This window comes from Bos grunniens, chromosome 1 (genome assembly GCF_055505025.1).
Source record: "Bos grunniens cultivar Pamir isolate PY7600 chromosome 1, Bosgru_T2T1.0, whole genome shotgun sequence".
NCBI lineage: Eukaryota > Metazoa > Chordata > Mammalia > Artiodactyla > Bovidae > Bos > Bos grunniens.
This window is the reverse complement of record NC_141165.1, coordinates 149,085,315-149,103,724: the sequence shown is the minus strand read 5'-3', so window position 1 is coordinate 149,103,724 and position 18,410 is coordinate 149,085,315.

Below are 18,410 nucleotides of genomic sequence, written 5' to 3'. Positions count from 1 at the left end.
GTTCCATGTCCAGTTCTAACTGTTGCTTCCTGACCTGCATACAGATTTCTCAAGAGGCAGATCAGGTGGTCTGGTATTTCCATCACTTTCAGAATTTTCCACACTTTATTGTGATCCACACAGTCAAAGGCTTTGGCATAGTCAATAAAGCAGAAATAGATGTTTTTCTGGAACTCTCTTGCTTTTTCCATGATCCAGCGGATGTTGGCAATTTGATCTCTGGTTCCTCTGTCTTTTCTAAAACCAGCTTGAACATCTGGAACTTCACGGTTCACGTATTGCTGAAGCCTGTCTTGGAGAATTTTGAGCATTCCTTTACTAGCGTGTGAGATGAGTGCAATTGTGTGGTAGTTTGAGCATTCTTTGGCATTGCCTTTCTTTGGGATTGGAATGAAAACTGACCTTTTCCAGTCCTGTGGCCACTGCTGAGTTTTCCAAATTTGCTGGCATATTGAGTGCAGCACTTTCACAGCATCATCTTTCAGGATTTGGAATAGCTCAACTGGAATTCCGTCACCTCCACTGGCTTTGTTCATAGTGATGCTTTCTAAGGTCCACTTGACTTCACATTCCAGGATGTCTGGCTCTGGGTGAGTGATCACACCATGGTGATTATCTGGGTCATGAAGATCTTTTTTGTACAGTTCTTCTGTGTATTCTTGCCACCTCCTCTTAATGTCTTCTGCTTCTGTTAGGTCCCTACCATTTCTGTCCTTTACTGTGGCCGTCTTTGCATGAAATGTTCCCTTGGTATCTCTAAGTTTCTTGAAGAGATCTCTAGTCTTTCCCATTCTGTTGTTTTCCTCTATTTCTTTGCCTTGATTGCTGAGGAAGACTTTCTTATCTCTTCTTGCTATTCTTTGGAACTCTGCATTCAGATGCTTATATCTTTCCTTTTCTTCTTTGCTTTTCACTTCTCTTCTTTTCACAGCTATTTGTAAGGCCTTCCCAGAATTAAGCCTCATTTGCATACTTTTGTTTTTATTTCCATTACTCTAGGAAGTGGGTAAAAGAGGATCTTGCTGTGATGTATGTCAAAGAGGGAGGGAGACTGGAGGGGGTTCAGCAGGGGGAGGACACATGCTTACCTGTCACTGATTCATGTTGATGTATGGCAGAAACCAACACAGTACTGTAAAGCAATTATTCTGTAATAAACATAAAAAAATAAAATGAAATTAAAAAACTATAATAACAATAAAATTTTTCTGAGAAAAGCTTGACAGTAGATTTGGACAGACAGAAAAAAATGAATCATCTAACTTGCAGAAAGGTCAATGAGATTCTCCAGTCTAAGGAATAGAAAGAAAAAAAAAAAGAATGAAAAAAAAATAGAGTCTCAGAGACTGTGAGACACCATCAAGAATATAAAGATATATGCAAAGTGGGAGTCCTGAAAAGAGAGGAGGGAGAGAGAGAGAGATGGGCATAAAATATATTTGAAGAAATGATGGTTGAAAGCCTATAACTGGATGAAAGACATTACCTAAACACCGAAGAAGCTCAATGAATTCCAAGTCAGAAAGACTCAAAGAGACTCACAGTTAAATCATAATTAAACTGGTGGAAGTCAAAAACAAAGATAAACTCTTGAAAAAAACACAAGAGAAATGATTCATGATGTACAAGAGAGTGCATGAGATTTTTCACTGATTTTCCAACAGAGATTATGAAAACTAGATGAGTCTCAGATGACACAGTATTCAAAGTTCTGAAAGAAAATGACAACCACCAACAAAATAAAAAGACAACCTATTACATGGAAGAAAATATTTGCAAATCATTTATCTGATGAGGTTGATATTCAAAACATATAAAGAACTCATGCAACTCAGTAGCATAAAAATAATCTGATTAAAAAATGAACAGGGAATCTGAATTGACATTTTTTCAGAGAAGTTATGCAGATGGTCAACAGATACATGAAAAGGCACTCAATATCACTAATCAACAGAAAAATCAAAGCTACAATGAGATGTCTCCTCACACCTGTTAGATGGCTATTATCAAAAAAATAAGAATTAAATGTAGCTAGCCATGTGATGACAGAGGATGAGATGGCTGGATGGCATCACTCACTCAATGGACATGAGTCTGAGTGAACTCCGGGAGTTGATGATGGACAGGGAGGCCTGGCGTGCTGCGATTCATGGGGTCGCAAAGAGTAGGACACGACTGAGCGACTGAACTGAACTGAACTGAGCCATGTGAAGGAAAGGAAATCCTTATGCACTGTTGATAGAAATCTAGGTTGATGCAGCCACTAAGGAGAGTAGTATGGAATTTCCTCAGAAAATTAAAACAGATCTACCATACAGATCCAGCAGTTCCACCTCTAGATATTTACCTAAAGGAAATACAAACACTAATGTGAAAGGATATATTCACCCCCATATTGACTGCAGCACTATTTATAACAGCCAAGATACGGAAGCAACCTGAGTGCTTGCCAACAGGTAAATGGAAAAGACGTGACACACACATATATGCACAATGGAATGTTGTCCAGCCATAGGAATCTTGCCATGCATTGTGACAACATGGAAAAATCTTGGAGGGTGTTATACTAAACAAAGTCAGAGATAGAAAAACACCATAACAAAGCTCTTATATGTGAAATTTAAAGAACAAAAACAAAACCAAAAAAAAAAAAATGAACTCATAGATACAGAAAATAGATTGGTGGACCTCAGAGATAGGGGGTGAAGGTGGACAAAATGAGTAGAGGTATTAGATACAGTTGACTCAATGTGTAATAAGATCTTTCTTAAGCAGGAATAAATTAATAAAATGAAGACTCTTTCTACAAGTCTAGAAATTTTTATCAATTGATTTGCAGACAGGATAAAAAGAGAATACTTACTTTGGATAAGTGATAAGTATTTAATAAAGAAACTAATTACACAGTTGTGGCAGGATTTAGTGAAGTTGATGAGGGATGACCCAGTAATCTTGGGCAAGAAAGACAAGGGGATCCTTACTGCTCCTTGGCCTGACAAAGTTAGAGGAAGGAACCAGAACCATGTGAGAAAGTAACTGTACCAATAGGGCTGTATAACATGAACTGTGGCCTTTAATAAAGTGACACAGTTAACCGACCGCTATCCAACAGGGATAGAAGCTAATCAGTTCAGTTCAGTTGCTCAGTCGCATCTGACCACTTGCGACCCCATGGACCACAGCACACCAGGCTTCCCCGTCCATCACCAACTCCCAGAGTTTACTCAAACTCATGTCCATCACATTGGTGATGCCATACAACTGTCTATTCCTCTATTGTCCCCTTCTCCTCCTGCCTTCAATCTTTCCCAGAATCAGGGTCTTTTAAAATGAGTCAGTTCTTCACATCAGGTGGCCAAAGTATTGGAGTTTCAGCTTAAGCTAATAGTTGACAGGTATTTAGTTTTATGGTAGAAATTCTCTTAATGGCTGGAAAAATAAATTACCCTTTACCTAAGGAAGATGGTAATATCTGCTCTAGGTTGTATGTAAAGGCCACACAGCCTGATAAAGGACTACTGGGTCTTGCTTCAGCATCTGCTCTCCTACCTCCATGCCAGATCACACAGCTGTCTTGATACCATGCCCATTGCTACAGATATTACATTAATGATTGAGTTAATTGTTGGGCTTATCCTTCTCTCATGCATGAAACTACCTGGGTGGATATTCTGTGTACTTTGTGTATTAAAGCACTTTGACTTTACAATTAATTTCCAAGGTGACAGCAGTTATGTTGCTAGAGGAAAATAAAAGAACGACAACAAAAGTCAGCAGTGTGGATTAATACAAGAAGAGCTATGATGCCAGGAATGGAGATGCAGATTGATAGACTATATAGCATCAATCAAAGGTGGGTTGCCATAGAAATTATGCAGAAATGGAACTTTGGGCATTCAGCACAATTAAGGGTTATTACCAGCCATAACCAGCTAAAGGACATGTTTTTTAAAACAGAAAAAGAGGAAAAGGAATTAAGAAAATGAACTGGGAGGACTAATATGACAAAACATGTTTCTGATAATAATAATAGTGAGGGAACATCTTGTGTTCTCTGAGACAAGCATTTAGAATGTTTAAATGGCAGTGATGGGCTTGGTTTAAATGACTAGATTAGCAGTAAAACCCATCAGCATTCATTCTTAGTCTTCTGATGATATTTTTTGGCACTGTGTCTACATCTTAAAGTCAGAAAAAAAACTTACTTGGAATTCTCATGACTAAGCTAATTTCACTGACTGGGACACAAGTGTGCTTTCCAATATTACTGTACAGCACAATCTTTGATAAAGAATGGCTCCGAAGGCTTAATATTTTATCTTAATTCAAATCATACAGTCCATAATTTCCTGTTATCCAAACAAACCCAGTGGGCAGGCATGAACACAATTTGGCCACAAACACTAGTAATCACTATTTTTTCCCCAAGCTTTAATAAGACGCCTGTGGCTACAATGCCATTTGCCAATGGACAAAAGCTCTCATATTGACCGCAGGCATGAATTAGATTTATTTTAAAAAGGAGCCCTCTGGGTAAAATCCACTGCCTGTGGTATGAACCTTGACCAACCCAGCAAAGCCACCATCTCACACCAAAATCCCTGAGTAAAGAAAAAAAAATTGGACTGAATAATAAAGAAAATGTGGGTAAAAAGCAATAAAGTAACTGTGTTTGAATATTTGTGTCAGAGTCAATGCTTCTAGACAATAACAATTCTTTTGTCTTGAAAAGTAGAAAATTAGTCCTTCCACTTTGCTTTGTTCAGAAGTCCATCAGCTCAGTCGTACCAACATGCTACACATCTTAAACTTGCATCTGAGGAATAGAGGTGATCATTTCAGAGCGTCTACCAGATGCTAGACTATTATATGAATTTCAGCATAACTTACCTCATTGAATCAAATAAAAATAATATAGTTTTAAGCAATACATAACTGCTGTCACCTTGGAAGTTGATTGCAAGGTCAAAGTGCTTTAATACACAAAATATTTCTCCTATTGCCCATGAAGAATTATTACTGCCAGAGTTAACCTTCCTTTGTGAACATGTAGAAATCCAGAAAAAGTCTATCCACAGGGTTGTAACACAGTAAGCAAATACATTAGATGTTTTCATCCATTAAACAACAGACAACACAAGACTGTGATCTATAAGAAGGGAAAGAAATTTTGCCCTGGATCGCACCAGTTTCTCACTGAAATCAGCTGCCAGCCTGCTACACAAGGAGGGGAAATCCAAAAGACAACAGCATGATTTGCAACATGTGTCAGATATCAAGGTCTAGGGAGGCCAAGGCAGCCCAAATCAGCAGAACAGACCAACAGAGGGAAGTGGCTTCCAAAAGAAACAATCGTGTATGTCTTCAGAGAGATACCCTGGAGTCCTTGGATAAGTAGAGATGTGTGCTTGCATGATATAAAACTATGTGAGAAGGGAAAAAAAAAAAGTACCACTACAAGTTATAGGTCAAAAGAGTTCCTGGAACTCATATGGACCTGTGAAGAGCTTACATTTGCTCCAGTCAGGGGAAAAGACATACAATACACAGAGTATCAGGTGGAGTTGCCAGAAGAATCACATGGTAGTAGTGGGCTAATTTACCTCTGGAGTCAAGGCTGCTCTGAACTCACCATAACCAAGCTTACATGTGAGACACACAATCATGCAACTCATCCCATGTACATTGGTTGCATACCAGAACAAAACCTATCTCTCTTTGAAGAAATAGGAGGAACTCTTTCACTCAATAGCATTAAAATTCAAAACATCCAGTGTACATTAAATGTAAAGAAGCTGGACAGCTTGACCCATAACAAGAAGAAAAATCAGTTGATAAAAACCAGACTAAGAGAACACAGACACGACTGAGTTAGCAAAAAAATAGAAATAAATATCTTGTCAGATAGTACGTGCACGATAAAGTACTCAAGTTATAAAGGAAAGCATAAATACGATGAAGAGGGAACTAAGAGATAGAAAACTGATTCAACTGACACACTTTGAGACAAAATGTATAATACCTGAAAATTAACGACAATAACAATGAAGCAGATGAGATACTGTAGAAAAAAAATTAATGAACAGATAACACTAATAGCCACCAAAATATAGCACAGAGGAAGATAGAAAAACTTAGAAAATCAGTGACCTTATAATATCAAGCGGTTTAACAATGTTTGTAATTGGAATCCCAGAAAATGGGGGGGAAGGCTAACAGTGTTTGTTCAACTACTGATTATGAGATAATTGTCAAATATGATAAAACTGTAAACAAGAAATAAAAGAAGCACAGTTCCCTCAAAGCAGAATAAATATAATAAGCAAATTGAAGAAACATAGTTATAGATAGAAAACAAAAATAGACAACAACAGACACATATATTTTGGCAAAGGATCTAATATAATAAATATTTCTCAGTGTAAACATTCTTGTCATTAGACAATGGAGAAATATTTTAGTATTCAAAGTAAAATAAGCAAACAAAAGTTAATCTACAAAGTTATTCAAAAACAAAATTTTAAAAATCAAAAAGAAAAATTAAATAAAGCCATTTCAAAAATGCAAAGCCAATAGATTTTACCATGAGCAGACATGTACTACAAAAAATGATAAACAAAGAGAAAGTGACATGAGATGAAAGTGTAGATCTTTATAAAGCAATAATGAATGTTGGAAATGAAAAATACAACGCATATTTTCATTTTTAAACAATGCTAAAACATACTCAACTATTACAACATAAATAATAATATACACATAATATATATTATATATATATTTATAATATACAAAAGGGAACAATATATGACAAGATATGACAAGAACTGTAATGAGGGTTGTAGAGGAAAAAAATGGAAGAATTTTAAAACTATATTTAAATACTGGACAAATTATTGGAAGGTTGACTGTAGTGAATAAAAATATGTATCAGAGATCAGATCAGTCGCTCAGTTGTGTCCGACTTTTTGTGACCCCATGAATTGCAGCACGCCAGGCCTCCCTGTCCATTACCAACTCCCGGAGTTCACTCAGACTCACGTCCATCGAGTCAGCGATGCCATCCAGCCATCTCATCCTCTGTCATCCTTTCTCCCCTTGCCCCCAATCTCTCCCAGCATCAGAGTCTTTTCCAATGAGTCAACTCTTCGCATGAGGTGGCCAAAGTATTGGAGTTTCAGCTTTAGCATCAGTCCTTCCAAAGAAATCCCAGGGCTGATCTCCTTCAGAATGGACTGGTTGGATCTCCTTGCAGTCCAAGGGACTCTCAAGAGTCTTCTCTAACACCACAGTTCAAAAGCATCAATTCTTTGGTGCTCAGCCTTCTTCACAGTCTAACTCTCCCATCCATACATGACCACAGGAAAAACCATAGCCTTGACTAGACGGACCTTTGTTGGTAAAGTAATGTCCCCGCTTTTGAATATGCTATCTATGTTGGTCATAACTTTCCTTCCAAAGAGTAAGCGTCTTTTAATTTCATGGCTGCAGTCACCATCTGCAGTGATTTTGGAGCTCAGAAAAATAAAGTCTGACACTGTTTCCACTGTTTCCTCATCTATTTCCCATGAAGTGATGGGACCGGATGCCATGATCTTCATTTTCTGAATGTTGAGCTTTAAGCCAACTTTTTCACTCTCCACTTTCACTTTCATCAAGAGGCTTTTTAGTTTCTCTTCACTTTCTGCCATAAGGATAGTGTCATCTGCATATCTGAGGTTATTGATATTTCTCCCAGCAATCTTGATTCCACCTTGTGTTTCTTCCAGTCCAGTGTTTCTCATGATGTACTCTGCATATAAGTTAAATAAGCAGGGTGACAATATACAGCCTTGACGTACTCCTTTTCCCATTTGGAAGCAGTCTGTTGTTCCATGTCCAGTTCTAACTGTTGCTTCCTGACCTGCATACAAATTTCTCAAGAGGCAGATCAGGTGGTCTGGTATTCCCATCTCTTTCAGAATTTTCGACAGTTTATTGTGATCCACACAGTCAAAGGCTTTGGCATAGTCAACAAAGCAGAAATAGATGTTTTTCTAGAACTCTCTTGCTTTTCCATGATCTAGCGGATGTTGTCAACTTGATCTCTGGTTCCTCTGCCTTTTCTAAAACCAGCCTGAACATCAGGAAGTTCACGGTTCACGTATTTCTGAAGCCTAGCTTGGAGAATTTTGAGCATTACTTTACTAGCGTGTGAGATGAGTGCAATTGTGCAGTAGTTTGAGCATTCTTTGGCATTGCCTTTCTTTGGGATTGGAATGAAAACTGACCTTTTCCAGTCCTGTGGCCACTGCTGAGTTTTCCAAATTTGCTGGCATATTGAGTGCAGCACTTTCACAGCATCATCTTTCAGGATTTGGAATAGCTCAACTGGAATTCCATCACCTCCACTAGCTTTGTTCGTAGTGATGCTTTCTAAGGCCCACTTGACTTCACATTCCAGGATGTCTGGCTCTAGGTGAGTGATCACACCATGGTGATTATCTGAGTCGTGAAGATCTTTTTTGTACAGTTCTTCTGTGTATTCTTGCCATCTCTTCTTAATGTCTTCTGCTTCTGTTAGGTCCATACCATTTCTGTCCTTTACTGTGCCCATCTTTGCATGAAATATTCCTTTGGTATCTCTGATTTTCTTGAAGAGATCTCTAGTCTTTCCCATTCTGTTATTTTCCTCTATTTCTTTGCATTGATCGCTAAAGAAGGCTTTCTTATCTCTTCTTGCTGTTCTTTGGAACTCTGCATGCAGATGTTTATATCTTTCCTTTTCTCCTTTGCTTTTTGCTTCTCTTCTTTTCACAGCTATTGTTAAGGTCTCCCCAGATAGCCATTTTGCTCTTTTGCATTTCTTTTCCATGGGGATGGTCTTGATACAGATACATAAGACACAAAAGACATAATTCATAACAGAAAAATTTGACAACTAGACTTCATTAAAATCAAAAACTTCTGCTCTATGAAGGACAGGATCAAGAGAATTAGGGCTTCTTTATCTCCAGATGATAAAGAATCTACCCATACTGCAGGAGACCCGGGTTCAATCCCTGGGTTGGGAAGATCCCCTGGAGGAAGTCCTGGCACCCCACTCCAGTATTCTAAGAGAATCCCATAGACAGAAGAATTTCTGGAGAATTCCATGGACAGAAGCGCCTGGTGGGCTACAGTCCATGGGGTGGCAAAGAGTTGGATATGACTGAGCACAATACAACATATGACTTTATGGAAAAGGAAAAAGAAGATAGTAAACAGAATAGTGGTTGCTAGTTGGAGGGATAAATATTTGGCCAACAGAGTATTTTTAGGACATAAAAATGCTATGTGATACTAGAGTGATGGATGTGTGTCATTTCATGATTTTCCAAACCCACAGGCTGTACAACACCAAGAAAGACCCTAAGGTAAGCTATGGACTTTGGATGATAATGAAGGGTCAATGTAGGATCATTAGTTTGAACAAAGGTACCACCATGGCATGGAATGTTGATAATGAGGAAGTTATGCATGCTTGGGGACAGGGGTATGTGGGAAATCTCTGTACCTCCCTCTCAATTTTGTTTTAAATCTGCATTTGGCATATAGGCAATAGCAACAGAAACATATTGATCAAAATATGTAAAGGGTCCACATTCCTTCAGGGTAATTAAAAGTATAAATTATATAATGCAAATAGAGACCCCACTGAAAGAGTGGGCTTCCTTGGCCTTCATGACTGCACCAAGATTGGTACCCGTCTTATGAAAAAAGAGTCCCTCCTCACCCTCGTTGCAAAATTTCCATTGCTGTTGTGGGATAAAGGCTTTTGGACAGGTAATTTATTCACAAATTAATCTCAGAAAGCATTAGTTAGGGTGGAAAAAGTGAGACAGGATATGGAAAAAAGCCAGTATGAATGAGTGGTTATTACTATGTGATCAGTCTTACTAGGGACATCTAGAACATGCTTCCAAATTATTTCATAAGGAGACAGGAAGACTGGAGCATTTTCAAACCTACTCTAACCTTACATTGGTTGAGGGATTCCTAGGAGGCATTAACACTCCATTCCTAACTCCCTCTTTGATTCTGTTCAGTTGCTCAGTCATGTCGGATTCTGTGCGACCCCGTGACTGTAGCCTAACAGGCTCCTTTGTCCATGGAGTTTCTCCAGGGAAGAGTACTGGAGCAGATTGCCATTTCCTACTCCAGGGGATCATCTGGATCCAAGGATCAAAACTGCAACTCTTGCATCTCCTGCATTGGCAGGAAGGTTCTTTACCACAGTGCCACCCAGGAAGCCCTACTTGAAGCTGAGCAGCACTGATTAGCTGGAAGGAACTCACAAGCCTGTAAAAAATAATAATAATAATTAAAAAAAAAAAAAAACGGGCATGAAATGGGAAGCTGTGAGTAAGCTGGAAATAGGTGAAATTCAGGTAAAAGCAGTGGGCTTAGGAGATAGCATGCAAGGGTCAACAGTGTCTATTGGACTCAATTGTTTTTTTTTGTTTTTTGCTTGTTTGTTTTTAATTTTTTCAAATATTTACACTCTGTTTGAAAGTGTTAGTCACTCATTCACGTCTGACTTTTTGCAACCCCATAGACTGTAGCTCACCAGGCTCCTCTGTCCATGGCATTCTCCAGGCAAGAATACTGGAGTGGGTTGCCATTCTCTTCTCCAGGGGGTCTTCTTGACCCATGAATCAAACCTGGGTCTCCCACAATGAAGGTAGATTCTTTACCATGTGAGCCACCAAGGAAGCCCAAGAATACTGGAGTGGGTACCCTATCCCTTCTGCAGGGGAACTTCCCAACTCAGGAATTAAACCAGGATCTCCTGCAATGCAGGCAGATTCTTTACCAGCTGAGCTACCAGGGAGGCCCATTTAGAAACATATATTCACTGTAAAACACATTGTTAGAATAAACTACCTTTTGTGGCCTATAGTTTCAAGTATTCAAAGACTTTTATCCAGTAGAATATTCCTAGGCTCACAGGTTATCCCCCAAGTGTTGATGAAGAGATAGTCCTGAAGATCTTTAGAAGGTGCCGTGTGTGGGCAACCTAGGTATACTGCATTGAAACTTTAGTGCATGCCTTCCAGGACACTCATGACCTTTTCATACCATTGATAACTTGCTAACCAAGGTTAAGTTAACTAGTAACAACAGTGAACTCCAAATTTGAGTCAAAGACTAGTCTTCCTTATCTATCTTTCCTTTGCACCTTTAAAAAAAATACTTTGTTTGATGTAGACCATTTTTAGTCTTTACTGGATTTGTTACAATATTGCTTCTGTTTTATGTTTGGGTTTTTGGCCACAAGTCATGTGGGATCTCAGCTCCCAGACCAGGGATAGAACCCACACTCCAGGCTTTGTAAGATGAAATATTAACCACTGGACCAGAGAAGTACCTCATTTGTAACTTGCAAGTTAAATGTGGTCTGTGAACCAGCAGTAGTGGCTTTGAAGAGGAGCTTGTTAGAAAAGCACAATCTCAGGCCACCTTACAGAACTTACCAAAGCAGAATCTGCTTTTGAACAAGATCCAGGTTAATATACCTAAGTTGAGATTTGAGAAGCAAAGTCCTAGCAGGCCTATTTGCTAAGCTACTGTGAGTTACATTGCAGTAGCTTTTTGATAATATTATCTTAAGCAAATTGTTTATCTCTCTGATCACATTATCTCATCTAAAATGTATGTATATTTTACACACACTCAGACTCACAGGTACACACACACACACATATATTACATATATGTGTAATATATGTGTATATGAATCTTGCAGAGACATGTCAAAGATCAATTTTAACATATATATATAAAGTGTCTAGAACAATGACTGATTCTTTTGTGGTAGATATGACAATCACAATCATGATGGTACCCATGAATACAGACAGTTGGAGGAGGATATAGGAATACATACAGAAATTACTGCTGTGAAAGAGGTACATAGAGAAAAAAGACAAAAGTGTAAAAAAAAATCAAAGCGTAGAGTTTTAAGAAGGAAGAGTAGTTGTGTCATGAACCAGTTCAGTTCAAAATAGAAAAAAAAGTGCCAATGGGTTTTTATAAGACACTGGAGCTAGTTTTAAAGACTTAGTTCAATATACACCTTTCAATATAGTAGAGCCTTCTCTAAAAAAATTTGCCCCTCTTTTTTAAAATATTTTTTTTGGCTTCAATCGAAATAAACACGTGTACCCCAGTGTTCATCACAGCACTGTTTACAATAGCTAGGGCATAGAAGCAACCTAGATGTTCTTAGGCAGACGAATGGATAAGAAAGCTGTGATACATATACACAATGGAATATTACTCAGCCATTAAAAAGAATGCATTTGAATCAGTTCTAATGAGGTAGATGAAACTGGAGCCTATTATACAGAAGGCAATGGCACCCCACTCCAGTACTCTTGCCTGGAAAATCCCATGGACGGAGGAGCCTGGCAGGCTGCAGTCCATGGAGTCGCTAAGAGTCAGACGCGACTGAGTGACTTCACTTTCACTTTTCACTTTCATACATTGGAGAAGGAAATGGCAACCCACTCCAGTGTTGTTGCCTGGAGAATCCCAGGGACGGGGGAGCCTGGTGGGCTGCTGTCTATGGGGTGGCACAGAGTCGGACACGACAGAAGCGACTGAGCAGCAGCAGCAGCATACAGAGTGAAGTAAGTCAGAAAGAAAAACACCAATGCAATATATTAACACATATATATGGAATTTAGAAAGATGGTAATGATGGACCTATATGCGAGACCGCAAAAGAGACACAGATATAAAGAACAGACTTTTGGACTCTGTGGGAGAAGGCGAGGGTGGGATGATTTGAGAGGATAGCATTGAAACATGTATATTACCATATGTGAAATGGATCCCCAGTCCAGGCCCGATGCATGAGACAGGGTGCTGAGGGCCAGTGTACTGGGACAACCCAGAGGGATTGGATGGGTAGGGAGGGGGAAAGGGGTTCAGGATGGGGGACACATGTACATTCGTGGCTGATTCATGTCAATGTATGGCAAAAACCACTACAATATTGTAATTAGCCTCCAATTAAAATAAATAAATAAATTTTTAAAAAAGAAACTGTAAAAAAATGAGAAAACAACAAAAAAGAAAAGATTATGTAATAGAAAAAGAGGAAAACATTAATAGATTTCCTATTTCATTAATCCTAGGATGCACATTTTCTATATTTTAACACCTCTAAAGTCAGAGTATCTACTTTTCAGATTTTAGCAGTGGGACATGGGATCTTTGTTACATTATGTAGGACCTTTTGTTGCAGCACACAGACTCTCTAGCTGCGGCAAGCAGGCTTATGCCAATCAGGGGTCGAACAGATGTTCCCTGCATTACAAGGCAGAATCTTAACCACTGGACAACCAGGGAAGTTCCCCAAATGAGCTCCTTTTCATCCCCAAATGTGTCATGTCATAACCCACCTGGAATCTGCATCACTTTTCTATTTCTGATGAAGCAGAGCTGTGGATTTTTGACATAATATTTTTTGTTTTATTTTAGCATTGCTTCCTTTAGACATGTATAAGTGAATATTAGTTACCAAGTAGAATTGCAAGAGTCTTTCCTCATCTCTTTGACTTCAAAGTCTACTTTTTATATAAAAATAATAAATTCTTATTGACAATGTGCTTGAAATACATGTAAAATAATATACTCTTACACATAGACCTAAAGTGCTTTCACCAATATGTTAACAAAGAACTGATTAATAGAGCAAATCCTTTTGAATGCCCATGTTTAACACATTTTAACTTCTGAGAACTGTCCTTTTCATTTTTACATAGTTTATAAACAATGTCTATATGTTTTGCCAAAGTATAGTTTTAAAAAGTTAAAGCATGGTTCACATTGACATGTAGAAGGCACATGTGTCAAAATGCCTTCAACTGATCAATAACAGAGCCATCATGTTGATAATGGTGGGATAAAGAGATTTGGAGGAAAGGGTATCAATAGGCAATTTGAGAAAGGAATATTAGAAGACTGCAATGGGAGATAAGAACTGGTTAATGTCTTAAAGAGCAATAATACATAGTCTTTAGAAACATACACTCTCCTGGGCAGAAGTCTCTCAGTTCATATGCAATTTCACAATGTCTGATCTCTGACCAAAGAATAAATCATAAGGTCAAAAGCAGAAAACATTTCCTAAGAAATTAAATAATCCTGTTAAGCAATGCACTAGTATGATATCAAAAGCCCATGTTACTCAATCTTGGTCTAATTCTCAAGTTATAAATACTTTTTTGCTATATGCATTTGAATTTTCAAACTGTGGTATTGGAGAAGACTCTTGAGAGTCCCTTGGACTGCAAGGAGATCAAACCAGTCAATCCCAAAGGAAATCAACCCTGAATATTCATTGGAAGGACTGATGCTAAAGCTGAAGCTCCAATACTTTGGCTACCTGAGGTGAAGAGCCAACTTATTGGAAAAGACCCTGATATTGGGAAAGATTGAAGGCAGGAGGAGAAGTGGGTAGCAGAGGATGAGATGGTGGGATGGCATCACTGACTCAATGGACAGGAGTTTGAGCAAATTCAGGGAGATGGTGAAGGACAGGGAAGCCTGGCATGCTGCAGTCCATAAAGTCACAAAGAGTCAGACAGGACTGAGTGACTGAATAACAAGAACAAATGGACTCAAGGATTTAAATTTTATCTGTATTATTTTATCCTCCCCCACTTTTTTTTTTTTTTTTACTATAGAAGTAAATTTTAAAACTGCTTACTAATCATTAATTCACAGAAGTGTGTATTGATCACGCAGTCGTGTCCAATTCTTTGGGGTCGCATGAACTGTAGCCCTTTGTCCATGGCATTTCCCAGGCAAGAACACTGGACTGGGTTGCCATTTCCTTCTCTGGGGATCCTCCTGATCCAAGGATCGAACTCATGCCTACTGTGTCTCTTACATTGGCAGGTGAATTCTTTACCATCTGAAATACTAGGGAAACGTCAAAGAAGTATAGACCCTTAACTAGCATCTTCCAAGTGTCATATTTCTTAATGAATTTGGGAGAAATTATCAGAAACTTTGGAGATAGAACTCAACATCAGGAAACATTAAAAGCTTCTTAGGTTATTTCGGTTCACAGCTAAGACTGCAATCCACTATCTGTTCATCATACTCCTTCACATTCTTTGCTGAGAAGGAGTAAATAATTGGCTTTGGGCAGCTCCACCCTTCCCCAACAGCACAGACCTCTGAACCCTTAAAAGTCTACACATTTGGGATGCCTGATATCCTTTCTGTAAAGGCCCAGTATCAGTGGTTCATACTCACTTAGTGAGGCAGAAATTATTATCTGATAATTCAAACATGATTTAAATGATGTTTAACTCTAGTATATGTTTCTCAATTTACATCTTACTGATATGTGCATAAAATAAATTGATATAAAGATAAATTAAACACTAGCAAGTTCTATATAGTAATGGAATTTTCTTTGAAGGAGAAAATAAAATGAGGTTAAGCATATATAGAGAAAGTAGAAAGTAAAAATGAAATGCTGAAAGTTCAGGCATTTAGCATTAACTTTTCTCATTGCTACCATGACTAAGGAAAAATCTCAGAATACACACTACATAAAATAATCATTTAATAATGCATACTGCTGGAAGAAGAACTTATTATCCTCTGAATTTGCAAGCAGAGAATTACCAAAAAACTAGGCTATTTAAGTACAATGCTTTAAATTTTAGTCATTTTACCTAGTTATTTCTCTTGCTCCTTTTCTTCTCTTGTGATTTTAAAGACAAAACAACCTCTCAAGTATATAAAAAAAAGTTAAAATTTTTTTTTTATTTTAGAAAATTTGAATTAAAAATCTGAGGTTTAGTTAACATGAAAGACTATGTTAAATTATTAATAAAGAAAAAACAGTGCATCTGCTTATTATAACACATATCCTGAAGTGGGCAGAGCCAGATCATATAAAAGCCAAGATTCTGCCTGTATTGGCTTAGAAGTTTATTGTAAAACATTTCTGAGCCAAGGACATTTAGAGGAGCAATGCCAAGTTAATATGAAGGTGCCAATGTAGAATAATCTTTGAAAGATGGAGGCTCCAACACTGCAGTAGCTGAAAGTACTATTCGTGTCACGTCAATTTAACTGGAGACAGCTGTTAGCAAGATACAGAGCATATCTATTAATTTCTAAGCTGAACTGTTCAGGTTGTGCTCACTCACTTAATTTTCATAAAGGCTCTATAAAAACTTCTTTTCAAATGCTGTTTTTTATGAAGCCAAGTTTCAGTCTCTGATAGTCTTGGTCATTATGTCAGTTTAAAGTATAGGTAAAAAGAAGATGAAACTAAGTTACTAACAATCAAGCATCTTTTCCTTGGTAGTCCTGACCAGATGCATGTCTTCCATTTCCTTTTAAGACCCACAATTTGTTGTTGCTGTTTAGTCACTAAGTTGTATCCAACTCTTTGTGACCCCATGGACAGGCTCCTTTGTCCATGGGATTTCTCAAGCAAGAATACTGGAGTGGGTTACCATTTCCTTCTCCAGGGGATCTTCCTCACCCAGGGATTGAAACTGCATCTCCTGCATTGGCAGATGGATTCTTTATCAATTATCCACCAGGGAAGCCCCAGAAAAAGATAAGGGGGTTCAAAAAAAAACCCTCACCCCCACTGGAAACTTGTTTTTTCTCAAAAGATGCTGTTTTATTCAATATTTTACCACAGTGAGACCTTGTATCCTCCTTGTTACCAGATGCCTATGCATTCCTCGCTTGTGTATTTTGTTCATTTTGGATATCCTTTGAACTGGTTCAAAATATGAGTTTTCAATAACTGTTTGCTCAGTGAGTATCAGTGAAAACCCCAGGCTTTTTATAAGAGTAGAAATAATGGGTAGGTTAATGATAGACTTCCTGAAAAATCAAAGTCTTGCTAAATAAGATAATGAATTTGTTGATGAAGAGACACATTAACAGTAACAAATGCAGTGTTTGGACAAATAATTATTGGAGACCCATCAGTGGGTAGAATCTCACATCTTAAGCTATAAATAGCTCATTCAATTTTTTTCTTCAACAATTGATTCATCATAATTCAACTAAGCTCCCCGACTGTTACAAATCACACTTAAAATAATGTATCTTCTCACCATACAATGTGCTCTGATGTGTTCTGAAACTTCCAGAATAAGCAACAAATCTAATATCCGTCATGAAACACATCAGCCCATCCCCCAAAACACAAAGGCAGCGATCAGTCAGGAGCTCCCTAGCATCTCATATCATTCAGAGCTAGTAAGTATTTTCAGTCACTGCTTCAGGCAAGTTCTTTTGTGAAGGGACTGGCATTGGCATTGAATAGGCAGCTCATAATGTACGATTCTGTTCTGGTGTCCAATATCAGTAAAAATCTTCACAAATTGTGCATATATAGGTTACATCCATGCAGGATTGATTTTAAAATAAGTCAACCTGACTTAGAAGAGTTCTATTGGCCCTCTATAAGGTCTAATGTTGAACAGAGAATTACCTATTTAATTTATTGCAGGTGTTTCCATGATGGCTCAGGAGTAAAGAATCCACCTGCAATTCAGGAGATGCAGGTTCAATCCCTGGATCTGGAAGATCCCCTGGAGAAGGAAACATAAACCCACTCCAGTATTCTTGCCTGGAAAATCCCACGGACAGAGGAGCTTGGTGGGCTACAGTCCACAGGGTCTCAAAGGGTTGAACATGATTTAGTGACCAAACAACAACAAAAATAAATCATAAAATAATGCAGGCTTTTCTCTGGCTCTATAGCAGGCTTTTTAAACCTAGTATTTCAATTGCATAGCATTATTTTAAAGTATCAATTAAAGCATTAAATTATCATCACTTGCTCATTAGGTCTGTGTGGATTTTATATATTTTTGTCTGTTAATATGAAGTTTTTCAGTTAAATATGGAACATAGTATTAAGTGACTGTCAAAATCCAGGTTCTCTCAAACAAGGATATTACTGGATATTGATTAAAATATCTTAAGTAGAAACCTGTTTTTATTCTTTCTGGCTTTAAGCAGTGATGTTAAGGCCAATTGTTTGGTAAGTTAATATTTAGTGTTAGATGACTGAAAACTCTGCTGTATATTTAGGTAGTAACAGTTAAATACAGGTTTGTACATTAAATTTAGTTAGTTGGACTGAAAAGTGACCTCAGATTTAGGGGAAAATAAAGTGTACACTTCCAACTACTTATGCAAACCCCTGCATGAGGACAAGGCTAACTCAACAGAACAGACATGATTTTTGTATTTCACTAGAATTTGCCTGTTTCTAGGCCAAGGGTAAGCTTATATAGTAAAGTAAAAACTATATTTTCATTGTAATTTTAAAATTTTATTCTTAACTAGAAAACAAATTTGAAATAAGTTTAACTGTTCTTTAA